The sequence below is a fragment of the Dermacentor silvarum genome, chromosome 10 (assembly GCF_013339745.2).
Source record: "Dermacentor silvarum isolate Dsil-2018 chromosome 10, BIME_Dsil_1.4, whole genome shotgun sequence".
Lineage (NCBI taxonomy): Eukaryota > Metazoa > Arthropoda > Arachnida > Ixodida > Ixodidae > Dermacentor > Dermacentor silvarum.
In genome coordinates, this window is record NC_051163.1 from 95188274 (window position 1) to 95201670 (window position 13397).

General features: G+C 51.1%; 2 protein-coding genes across 11 annotated transcripts in view; one reads left to right on the top strand and one right to left on the bottom strand.

The window, feature by feature from the left end:
- Positions 1-13397, top strand: part of LOC119466316 (uncharacterized PE-PGRS family protein PE_PGRS20-like) — a 1297174-nt gene that overhangs the window by 412058 nt on the left and 871719 nt on the right. The window lies entirely within an intron of this gene.
- LOC119466319 (uncharacterized PE-PGRS family protein PE_PGRS20-like) overlaps positions 1-13397 on the bottom strand; it is a 1091962-nt gene that overhangs the window by 371804 nt on the left and 706761 nt on the right. The window lies entirely within an intron of this gene.

Genomic DNA, 13397 nt, shown 5'->3' on the forward strand with positions numbered 1-13397 from the left:
TATGCCCAGCCAGTTTTTCTGAGCATATTATCCGACTACGTCAGGTACTCGAGGCAATGTGATCGGCTAACCTTACACTGAAGCCTCAGAAATGCCACTTCGGCTACCAAGAGCTGAAGTTTCTTGGTCATGTCGTGAGCGCGGAAGGCGTCCGTCCTAATCCCGACAAAGCTGCTGCTGTGGCCGCTTTTCTAGCCCCTACCGATAAGAAAAGTGTCCGACGCTTCCTGGGTCTGTGTGCGTACTATCGGCGCTTTATCAGTAATTTTTCAAAGATTGCTGAACCGCTTACACGTCTCACGAGAAACGATATGCCGTTCATTTGAAGCGCTGACCAAGAATCCGCTTTCACCGAGCTCCGACACCGCTTGGCTTCACCGCCCGTTCTTTGACACTGTTCTTTGACGAACAGGCCGAGACTGAAATTCATACAGACGCCAGCAACATTGGCCTGGATGCGGTACTCGTACAACGGCAGGAGGGCGTTGAATGAGTTATCGCTTTCGCAAGTCACACTCTATCGCGCCCGGAGTCCAACTACACCATTATGGAGAAAGAGTACCTTGTAGTCGTATGGGCTCTTGCAAAGTTTCGGCCTTACCTTTACGGCCGCCCATTCAAGGTCTTGACAGATCACCACTCGTTGTGCTGGTTGGCAAACTTGAGGGATCCTTCTGGACGACTGGCATGATGGAGCCTACGCCTGCAGGAATACGATGTGACCATCGCATACAAGTCCGGGCGTACACACGAAGACGCCGACAGGTTGTCGCGCGCGCCTGTCGATTCTCCTGATAAAGGCATTGTGGACGATAGCGCTTTCCTTGGGGCTGTAAGCGTGACAGATTTGTCCCAATTGCAGCGCGCAGATGGGGATTTACGACCTATTATCGAACATCTGGAAGGCCGCAACGCCACTCTACCCCGACAAATAGCTCCCTGACTGCCGTCCTTTTGTTTACGACAGGGCGTACTGTAGAAGACCTCTGCTGCCACCAACAAAACCTACATTTGTCGTGCCAGCAGAGCTTCGTGACGAAACTATGTTCGCCTGCCACGACGAACCTCCGCCTGGCCACCGAGGCTACACCAGAACCCTTGCTAGAGTGCGCAAATCGTAAAATAGGCCGAAACTCGCCACTTGCGTTAAACGGTATGTCCAAGCCTGTCGTGAGTGCCAGCGCCAGAAGTCGCCAACTGTGAAGCCTGCGGGATTACTGAAACCCTTTGATACAACTCGACGACCTTTTGACCAAGTCGGCATGGACCTCTTGGGCCCGTTTCCTCGGTCATCTTCGGGAAACAAATGGATAATCATAGCAACAGAGGCGCAACCTCACTGCAGAATTTTGTTTACGTTTCGGCGGAATTCGAAATGTAGGTGTCGGGCTGGTAGCCATCGTTTTAGGGAGCCTACCTGCAACGCTGTTTTTACGTGTAGGCATGTTGTATGTAGGCTCCCTACATCGTTCGACGCCCTGATTTCCCGACCTGGACAGAACACATCGGGGTCTGCTAGCTTGTTTTTTGCGGGGTCGATCGTCAAGAAGCACGCGATGTCGATCGTCAGGTCGTCCTTGTTCGTTAAGAAAGTGGACACCGCGGTCTGCAGTAGAATGCCGAAGTTGGCCAGCGCGCGCTGCCGACTACGAACTTGCCGTGGTGCGGGGAAGGGCTTTCCTTTTAGGGGCGAAGCTCCTTAGGTTGTGGGTCGTTCCCTCCTCTGTAGTAGTAGTAGTAGTAGTATATAGCCCCCTCTAGTTTATGAATTGCTCAATAGATGGCGTTGTGTGTCCGTAACCACCTGTAGTTTTATGAAGTGTTGAATAGATTGCGTTCCGGTTCCGCTTCCACTACCGGTTCCACTTCCGGTTCCAGTTCCACTTCCGGTTGCACTTTGCGCGCGTTCGGTGCGAAGTTGGGCATAACGCCGACGGCGTCGACAACAGTTTTGCGCGTTGCTGGTGCTGCTGCATGTCCAAGCTTATACAGCTGATAAAACTACCTTGAGTCAACCCCATGGTTGCTTCGCATACTACTCGGGGTTCCCCTACGGGAAGATGCTGTAATTTTCTCTCTCGTTCCCGACGCGCGCTCTCTTTATCTCTCGTCCGTAGCTGTGGTTTACCCGGATGACCCCCTGGTGCTTTGCCCACTCATCATCATTCATTTCGTGGATATGCTGTGTTTTTTGTTTCGCTTTTCTTGCGCGGACACTTCGGACGCTGCAGCAGCAAACCTGTTTGCCAGCTGGCGTGGCTTGGCTCGAAGCGCGGGCGCAGTACGTGCTACGACTGGCACGACTGTTTGTATCTACGCTGCCGTGGAATGGGAGGCGTACTCGGCACTCTCTAACGCCGAACTGTCATCGGGGACGCAGCTGCTTGCGTTCAGGAAGCTTTTTCTTCATGCCGATGCGGTCATTGGCTCTGTGATCTCGCGTGATAGCGCCGCCTTTAAACTCGGCAGCAGAAGAGGGTGCTTTCTTCGAGCCTGTTAATAATTCGAAGCGCCCGGGATGTCGCGGAGTCGAACACTGAGCCGTGGACGAGCGAATTTATGACGTCACTGCGAACACTATGGAATTCATGACGACCACTGCAAACACTACGGAAAGGGTGACACAGACTTACCTAACGCTGCTGAACCCCCAAGTGCCGACGGCTTTTTATGGCGACACAATTGAAGACGTGGAAATCTGGCTGGCGGATTTCGAGTGCGTGGCTGCGTTTAACGAGTTGGACAATAACGCCAAACTCAGGAACGTCTACTTCAGCCTCCAGGATGGTGCTCGCACGTGGTTTATGAACAGCGAAGATGCCCCGTCATCCTGGCCTGAGTTTCAGCACAAGCTACTGGAGACTTACTCCTGTCCCGATCGCCCGGAAAACGCCTCGATCCGCATTCAGCATGTACACTACAGGAGGGCACACGCGACAATATAAAAAGGAAGTAATATGTCCTAATCAGTCTAAACCCGCTAAGGACAAACCTTGGAGAAGCCTCACAATGTTAAGGAGAAGCCTTACTACATCAGATGGTTCATGCTGATGGTTCATTCTGTAGGAGCCTTTCGGTATCTGCATTACTCGGCTGCTTTGTTAACGAACCCGATATACTACACATTGCGGCGGCGTAGATTCCGTATTGAAAAAATCCGGCAGATGCCACGCTCCGTGGGTATCGATGTTATACGAAGCAGTGTGCAGGAGCCTGCCAAGTTTATGAAACGACCATGAGAGCACCAAGACGTAGGCGGCTGTTTAATGACCTACATGAAGCGCATATCGTGACATTCATGTCATGAGTCCTCAGGAGTCCCATTAGCTAGGCCGAAGATACCTTAAGGCGAAAGCCTTAGTCATGCTCATGACTATGACTTCGACCAACATTTCCTTCACCTAGCACCACATCTGAACCCATTCCGTCGGTTTTATTGCGATAGCAGTTATATGGACACTCAAAAGCAGATTTCTGCCGTCGGCGTCGCCGTCGCCGTCGCCGTGAGGTTCCGTATGACGTCATTTGGAGATGAAATCGTCGCCGCGCGCGATAAGTGGTTCTTGAGGGAAAGGGAAAGGTTGGCGCTATCTTCTGCAGCCCTTGAGGGAGCACGGCTCAGCGCCAACGGGGAGGGGTGAGTGGGAGCGAAAGAAGGGATAGAGTGGAGTCGCCATGGCTGGGCGAAGCAAAACCGGCAGGCATAGGCGGCACGTATCAGGCCGAGATGGAAGGCCTTGGTGTGCTGCAGAGTCTGCAGGGGTGTTGTGCCAGGCCGGTCAGGCCCGGGGTGGGGTGGGAGGCCGTGAGGCCTTCCCGCTTGTAGAAATGTCCTTAGAGGCGTGCGGAGAGCCCTGACGAGTCAAGGAACTCCACGACGCCTCGAAGTGCAGAAAGGTGGTGTCGGCCGGGGAAGAGGAGATCTTCCTCCTTGCCAGAGGGGAGGCCCAGGCGGCGGAACTCCTGCAGGAGTGGGCCCCGCTGCTGGAGGTACGCCGGGCAGGCCAGCAGGAGATGTTCCATCGTCTCCGGCTCCCCGCAGGAGCTGCAGGCCGGGGACGTCGCTCGTCCCAGTCGGCAGCTGCGTGCTGCCGTCCAGCTGCAGCCGATGCGGAGCCGGACAAGGAGCGAGGTCTCCCTGCGAGCCAGGCCTCGCTGGGGGAGTGGTCGTGGGGGGCATCCCAGTGCCACCCGTTTGTCTGGGTGGTGGGTCGCCAGGTGTCGCCGCAGCCTCAGTCCTGTGAAGTCGCCCTCCGTCACGGCCCGACTGAGGGGCACAGTGGTGTGGTGGGCGTCCTTCGCCAGGGTGTCGGCTGCCTCGTTGCCCGGGATCCCTACGTGGGCGGGGATCCAGTGCAGGGACACCGGGTGGCCTGCGTCCTGCAGTGCTGTCAGCCGGGTAGACAGCAGTGCGACTCCAAGGCTGGCGCTTTCTGGCCTCTGCAGGCCGAGGAGGGCTGCCTTGGAGTCGCAGAGGATGGCCGCTGGTACCCCATGAAGCTCCTCGGAGAGTAGGTCGACGGCCAGGTGGAGGCCTGCCACCTCCGCTGCAGTCGAGCTGGCGTGTCTGGGCAGTCGACACTGCCTGCTCTTCTGCAGGGCTCGTGCCGTGCAGGCCACCGTGGCAGAGCCGGTGTCCGGTACCACCGAACCGTCGACGTACACCAGGAGGTGGTTTCCGAGGGTCTCGTCCAGGAGGCAGGCGGCCGTCTGCTGCAGGGCGCAAGCGGGCGAGCGCCTCTTTGAAATCCCGGGCAGCTCCGTGGCGATGGGGACAGGAGGCCCCTGCGGTGGGGGCAGTTGTACCGCATTCGGCGGTGGGTTGCCAACCACCTCCTCGTAGAGGCGGCACAGCTGACCCATCCTTGAGGAAGACCGGGACTGGAGGCGACGCAGCAGGCCTCTGCCATCAGGAGCATGGTGGAGGCGGTCGACGTGCCTCAGCCCCTGCTGCAGGAAGAGGAGCGACAGGGGCCATGCTCCAGCCTCCGCAAGGGTAGCGGCAATCTGGGAGCTCCGGGGGACGCCCAGGCAGAGTCGGATGGCCGCCCGGTGCTGCAGCTCCAACTTTTCGAGGCGGCGTGGCGGCAGCGCCACCAGCGGGAGGGCGTACCGCAGGCGTGATGTGGCCGCCGCCTCGTAGAGCCGCAGGGCCCACTTCACCGAGCAGCCCTCTCCATGGGCAAGGAGCTGCGACACGGCCTTGCGGACCCTGATGGTCTGGGTCTGCATGGCCCCGACTGCCGGTAGCCAGGTTAGCCGGTGGTCGATGCGCAGCCCAAGGTACGACACAGTCGTACTCCATGGGATGCGCACGCCTTCCAGCTGCAGCCGGGGAGCTGAGCGCCGTGCCGCTGCTCTCGGGTGGACGAGGAGGGCCACCGTCTTCCCCGTCGAAACCGCGAGTCCGATGCTTCCCAGGTAGGCGGCCGTGGTGTCCAGGGCTCTCTGGACGGCCAGGCACACGTGGCGGCTTGACTGCGGCGGCGTCGCCGCGCGCCGAACGCTGTATGTGCGAGTGAAAGGGCGCGAAGGCGCGTCTTTCACGGGGAGTGAACGCACGGCGGAGAACAAACGCGCGTTCTGCGCCGTGCTCGCTTAAGGGCTGCAGAAGTAGGCGTCTCTTTTCTCCTTTACAATCACCATATATGTAGAGCAAACGCGCCTTCTTCAGACGCGCGAGAGGCCATGGGGGAGGGGGAGGGAAGGGAGGCGACGTTTAGCTGCGGCACCAAGTGCCTATTTATATCAGAGGTTCCAGCAACAGTCACCAACGCCGCACGCATTTTGAGCTAACGCGGGCAAAACGCCCATGGCGTCGACAACAGTTCTGCGTGTTGTTGCTACCAAAGCCGCTCACCTTACTTCGTATGACATTGCTGTGTTGCTATCGCATTCATTGCTTCGCCCTGAGGGCGAAACTGTGACATTTTTTTTGAGTGTTAATCTTTTTTCGCTGAGTCATCGTCATTCTTGCTGAGTCATGGTCATGACTATGGCATTTACCACCATCCTTTAGTGTTTCCTTCACGTAGTACCCACGTCTGAACCCATTGCAGTGGTTTTTGAGTGCTAACGTTTTTTTTTTGCTGAGTCATTATTCATTTTGCAGAATCATAATCATGAGTATGGCATCTACCACCAACCTTTATGGTTTCCCCCACTTAGTACCCACTTCGGAACTCATTTCAGTGGTTTTTGAGTGGTCATCTTTTATGTTGAATCATGGTCATTTTGGTTGAGTCAACCTCATGTCTATGACTTCTACCATCATCCTTCAGTGTTTCGTTTACTTAGTACCCAAGTCAGAACCCATTTCACTGGTTTTGGAGTGGTAATGACTTTTTCGATAGGTGATTGTCATTTTAGACAAATGTTTCATGACCTACATAACAAGCATATCGTGATATTCATCTCATGACCTATCATTTATATTCTTCATAGACTTTTGTCATATTATGCCGATTTTGAAACCTACCAAATTAGCGAAACGACTACGAGAGCACCAAGACGTAGGCAGCTTTTTCATGACCTACATGTCATGATATTCATGTCAAGACGTATCATTTATGTCCGTTATACATTCTTGTCATACTCTGCCGATTTTGGTAAATCCCAAGTCAACCAAACGACCATGAGAGCACAAAGACGTAGGCGGCTAGATAGATAGACAGATAGATACTTTCAAAGTGGCAAATGTTCGTCAAGAAATGCTTCGCACTTAAAACACTTGAGTGCCTCAATTCAGGTAGAACCAATATAGTTTCGAAGTTTTGAGTGGTGACAATTAATCCAAATAAATTATTTTATTTGTCATTCGGAAGCTTAATCTCCTATCACAGGGCATGTTAGGTGCAATGGACCACAAGCCATTAAACTACAGTCTGTCAGAGAGCGATGGTTGATAGATTCTGGGGTTTTACGTGCCAAAACCAGTTCTGATTATGAGGCATGCCATAGTGGAGTGCTCCGGATTAATTTTGACCACCTGGCGCCCCACGCCAAGCTCTCCATGCCTCAGTCTTCCACCCTTCGCATGCTGCAGACTGGGTGATATCCCAGTCTAGCCAGGGTCAGTACGTACGCGGACTCGTTCGAGCGAGCCCGATTGTCCGGATTGCGGCGATCCCTTCTGCACTTTAGAACACATGCTCTGGTGGTATCCCTCATTACCGGACCACGATAATCTCACCACGGAAGAAGAGTGGGTGGAGGCGCTCAAGAGCTTCGACCTCACCGCTCAGCTACAGGCTGTCCAGAGGGCCCACGACGCGGCGGTTAGGCACGGCCTGCCCGTCCCAACGTGGGAGCGGCCCGCCGTGGCTCCTCCCCGTAAGGGGTTCTCGGAGTCGCTCCTCAGGACCTAAAATAAAGTTCACTGCCTGCCTTCCTACCTGGGGTTCTTTAACGTGCACCAGAACTCAAGCACACGGGCGTTTTTGCATTTCGCCTTCATCGAAATGCGGCCGCCGCGGCCGGGATTCGATCCCGCCACCTCCTGCTCAGCAGCGCAACGCCTTAGGTGACTAAACAACCGTGGCGGGTCTGTCAGAGAGCGCTGTCTTTCCAGTAAATATGCACGCGCTCGTGCACATTATCACCTAGGTCGAGCGATGTGAGCTCTGAGCTATCCTAGACTGCGAGGCGTCAACTTGAAGAGCCCCCAACAACGCGAAGACATAAACAAACCGCTCAAACAAACCGTGTATTTCTCTGAGTTTAGCGGGCTCGTGACTTCAGCTTTCCTTCGCCAGACAAGGTGGTGCCACTCTTGGAATATGCGTCGATGGCGTGGATACAAAGGCCAGAGATTGCGGCTGACGTGCCGGCGTTCCTTATCGAAGACCCGGCCTTGTAGTGGCCTTGAATCCAAACAATTCAAAACTTCAAGGCATTTCTCAAGGGAAGCTCACAACTTTGGACAGGACAGCTGCGGGACTTTCTTGGAACAGGACGTCTGCTTTGCGCGCTGCTCTGGCGTTTTAAATGCAACGCATTTCTTGGCGAACATTTGCTACTTTGACAGTATCTATCTATCTATCTATCTATCTATCTATCTATCTATCTATCTATCTATCTATCTGTCTATCTAGCCTCCTACGTCTTTGTGCTCTCATGGTCGTTTCTTTAACTTGGTAACTAGGTATTTACCAAAATTGGCATACTATGACAAGAGTATATGACGAACATAAATGATATGTCATGACACGCGTGTCATGTAGGTCATGAAACAGCCGCCTACGTCTTAGTGCTGTCATAGTCGTTTCGTTAACTTAGTAGGTACCGAGATTGGCACAGTATGACAGGAATGTATGACGAATAAAAGTGATAGGTCATGACATAAATTTCATGAACTATTATGCTACGAAATGTATTTGTCATGTGGTTCATGACAACGACCCGGCGAAAAAAATTTATCACTTAAAAGCCCCTGATATGAATTCTTACGCCGGTACCTACTGATGGAAACTCTAAAGGAATACGGTAGAAGTCACATTCATGACCATGACTGAGCTCCGGATTAATTTTGACCACCAGGTGTTCTTTAACGTGCATTACAACGCAAGCACACGGGCGTTTTTGCATTTCGCCTCCATCGAAATGCGGCCGCAGCGGCCGGGATCGATCCCTCGATGTCGTGCTCGGCAGCACAACGCCTTAGCTGACTGAGCCACCGCGTCCAGTAAGAAAAGACTAAAGAAAAATGACAATGAATCAGTGAAGAAAGAATAACAGTCAATAACCACTGAAATGGGTTTGGATATAAATGATAGGTCATGACATGAATTTCCTTACATGCGTGTCATGTAGGTCGTGAAACAGCCGCCTACGCCTCGGTGCTCCCATGGTCGTTTCGTTAACTTGGTTGGCTCCCTGCCCACTGCTGCGCATGAGATCGATTGCCGCAGGGTGTGGGATCTGCCAGCTTTTATTGCGATAGCAACTATATGGACACTCCCAGCGCATTTTTGCCGTCGCCGTCGTAGTGATGTTCCGCATAAAGTACAACGGCGATAAAATCTTCGCCGTGCGATGTGCGTTGTGTGCGCGTGAAAGCTTGCGAGGGTGAGCCTGCAACCGCAGCTTAATCTCGCGCACGCGACAGAGGAAGGCGGCCGGAAGCGCACGGTCTTTGTTCACGCGCGGGGAACGGGGAGGAGGCGACGGAAACGGGAGGACGGGGGGGGGGGGGGGGGCGTTTTTCTTACGCGGCTGCTGCTCACGGAGCTGTCTCGAAAGCGATCTGCGACACGACTGAAGTGTGCGCCCGCGGGCGCCTCATCTTCAAAGCGATCTACGATGGGCCACAGAGCATTCGTCGAGCGCCGGTAGCTTCGTATGCGCTGCGTTTTCGACGTTTAGTTCGCGGGAGCCAGCGCGAAGGTCAATTTGCTCGCTGCCACTGGTGCGCTTTATCACTCCAGCGTTTTGACGAGCTCCCGTGGTCATAGAGTGTAAATACCCCAGAAAGTGGATGGGAAGACGGCGCTGCTGTAGCCTAATGGTAGGAGCATCGCACGCGTAATGCGAACAAGTAGGATCGTTCTCCACCTGCGGCCAGTTTTATTGCGACAGCAATTATACGGACACTCAAAGCGGATTACTGCCGTCGGCGTCGTCATCGGCGTCCTCGTCGCCGTCCCCGTGAGGTTCCGCATGAACTTCAACGGCGATGAAATCGTCGCCACGCGCCGTATGCGGTATGTGCGAGTTTTCACGGGGAGCGAACGCATGCGGAGAGGAAACGCGACTTCTTCCGTCGCACTAAAGGCCGTGGGGATACGGGAGGGAGTGAGGAAGGTGACGTTTAGCAGCGGCACCAAATGCGTATTTATAATAAAAACGTTGAAAGGCGAGGAGGTCGTAAAGACTTCCGACGCTGCTCGACGAGTGTCCCGTTCTGATCTAGTCCAAAACCTCCGAGCCGCCGCCAGAGGCACCGGCAACAGTCACCAAAGCCGCGCGCTTTCGGTGCGTACGCGGGCAAAACGCCGACGGCGTCGACAACAGTTCTGCGCGTTGCTGGTGCTGCTACATGTTCAAGTTTATACAGCTGATAAATCTAGTATCCGTACTCCGTATAGCTCTCTACTAAGTTGCTATCGCAACTGATGCTTCGCCTTTCGGGTGAAACTGCGACATTTTTTTCATCTATGTACATTTCCAAACATTTCTCATTTCTTTTTTTTTTTCAATTAGTAAGTATACAAGTAATTACCAGTGTGTTGTCCTTGGTGTCAGTGTTTGTTGGCTTCTTATGATATGTATATATATATATATATATATATATGGCGCTAATAAAGTCGGCGGTCATTAAACAGAAAAAAAGGACTACCGCTAAGCAAAGACAATTGGTAAATCTTGCGGAAATATCGCTAAAATGTCCTTGCGACCAGGGCTAGGGAAAACAAAATTTACAAACCATGACCATACAAGCTCATGCCTGTTGGGCAATGTGCAATTGTCGGGTTCACACTGATTATGCATGACTCGGGCGAACAAAACAAAAATAATTACTTCTGATACGCACCTTTTTTGCCGTTAGCCCTCCGCTGTTGGTCAAATTTTGTCGGGCTATGCCCGATTTCCTTCTCTGCCACGCGGCACCAAAAAACCGTGAAAACTCACCACCTCAAAGTGACGCGTACACATCAAAGGTGAATTATTATGCCGAATAAAACAGAACTTTGTTCGGAATAGCCGGATATGGCTCCGTTCCACAAGGAGTAGGAGATGTCTGCCCACCCATCACATCTGCTGCTTGGAGCTGCCGCGTAAAACGGATTTATTTACTTATTATAAAAAATTCTACGTGGCACTATAACGTTTTTGAGCCCTTTCAGAAGGTATCAGATATTGCTCTGCCAACTAAGGATCCAGTTTGGCGGCATTTTTCACCTTCCGATACACACCACCGCAATTTTCGACCAGCCACCGTCGTAAGCTAAGCATGGGGAAGCAGAAAAACCACGGACGTCGCCGTAGCCCTCCCCCTGTTTTCTACTTTCACTGCGCTGGCTTATCCCCACAGAAACCCTCTCCACTTCTGCGCAATCCTCACCTCTGGTCACCAAATTTGATAAGAACGACATGTCAAGGTAGGGAGCGCTATTTGCTTTCAACGCCTCCTATATACAGAGTGTTTCAACGAACACTTTCAAATTTTTTTAAAGGTTGCCTGTGGCAGATAGCCCAATTCTAGTCAATGAGCTGGTCTACTCGAAGAGGCGGACATTACTTGCACAAAAAATTAAAATACATAGTAACAGAAATTCACTAATTAAGTTTTTAACTTATTACCTGATGGCCCATATTGCAATTTACAAACTGTAGCCGTGGAGTTCACAAGGCGGATTCACTTGGAACGAATTTCACATGGAACGAGCTTCGAGATATTAATTCCCGAACTTTGCGGAGAAATGCATTGGCGTTCCAGTTATTTTTGTGCTTCAATGCAAAAAGCGACGTTTTGTTAAGAGCCCAACTGGAACGCCAATGCATACCGATAATTCGTTCCAAGTGGATCCGCCTTGTGAACTCCACGGGTACAATTTGTAAATTGCAATATGGACCATCAGGTAAATAGTTAAAAACTTATTTAGTGAATTTCTGTAATAATTTGATTATGCATTTCAATTTCTTGTGGAAGTAATGTCCGCCTCTTCGAGTAGACGAGCTCATGAACTGGAATTGTGCTATCTGCCGCAGGCAACCTTTAAGAATTTTTAAAAATGTTCGCTGAAACACCCTGTATATATCTCCTACAAACAAGGACATGATTTAATTGGGCTGTTTAAATGATACTGCACGCCACCACCCGGTGCTTTCGTCAGTGGTTATGGAAGTTTGTCGCCAGCAGTTTGAAATAAAATCACGATGGAATTGTTTTACTGCATACAGCCTAAGCTATCGCCACACACAGACTCCGGGATTGGTGGCGTGTGTGCATGTATTTTGGAGGCCACAACAGACAATACTTGAAACAATACTTGAAACACAACAGACAATACTTGAAGCAACAAATTCGCATGAAGAGAGGGGGAGGGCGAATAGAGAAGAAGAGAAAGATGGCCACGTACACAGTACTTTCTTATTTTTGTTGAACTATCCGGTTCTTGGCCAATATCCCGCTAACGTCTATACTTTTCATCTACATCTACTTGAGTCCACAATACCAGAAACAGAATTCTGAATCCATACAGGTCTGCCCTGCCAGCGTTTCCTCTGCAACCTAATTGCCATGTACCTAAATCCACTGAGCATTATTTTTCTATTCTGATGCTGATTGCCAAGAGAAAGAAAAGACTTCTGTGTCGGCAGCGTTACCTCTCTCTAAATTCCGAGGGTCATTGTCTCTCTTGCGGGGGATTCAGCCACAGGCACGCACGTACAGTGTACAATCTACAAGCTTATTAGTATTTGGGACAGAAAACGTTCTACCTTGTTATGTTTCGAAGAATATCTATTACTGGTTTCATGTTTTCGTTCATGTTACATTACTTCGTCGCAAAAGTCGTCATAGTGTCCTTGCTATCGCTCACACGCACATACGCACACACACGCGCGCGATTATTTGCGAGGGCCTATAACTTCTTAGGGAAAGAGAAAATCCGGGATAGAATTTCTAGTCAATAACAATATAGCGGGCAACATTGATGAATTATAGAGCAATAATGAGAGGGTAGCAGTCATCGTAATAAAGCTGAATAGCAGGTTCAAAATGAAGCTAGTACAAGCCTATGCCCCAAACTCTAGTCACGATAATGAAGAAATAGAACAGTTTTATGAATATGTTGAAGTAGCAATGAGAAAGGTGCAAACTCAGTATACTGTTGTCATGGACAACTTCAATGCAAAAGTGGGAAAAAAGCAGGATGGTGTGCAAGCAATTGGCAACTACGGCATCGATTCTAGGAATGCAAAAGGAGAGATGTTAGTAGAATTCGCGTAAACGAATTGGCTCCGAATAATGAATACCTTCTTCAGGAAGCACAGCAGCAGGAAGTGGACCTGGAAAAGCCCTAATGGAGAAACAAGGAATGAAATAGATTTCATACTCTCTGCCCATCCAAGCATAGTGTAGGATGTAGAAGTGTTAGGTAAGGTAAAGTGCAGTGACCACAGGTTAGTGAGGTCTAGGATTTCTCTCAATCATAGAATCTTTCACTCTTTCGCTCAAGAGAGAAAGAGTGAAATTAGTCAAGAGGAAACAGACCAACCAAGAGGCAGTAAGGGTAAAAGCACACCAATTCAGGCTGGTGCTCGCAAATAAATATTCAGCTTTAGAAAATGAAGATAAAGGCAATATAGAGATAATGAATGAAACCGTAACTAGGTTGATCTCAGAAGCAGCAATTGAAGTGGGAGGTAAGGCACCAAGGAAACCAGTACGTAAG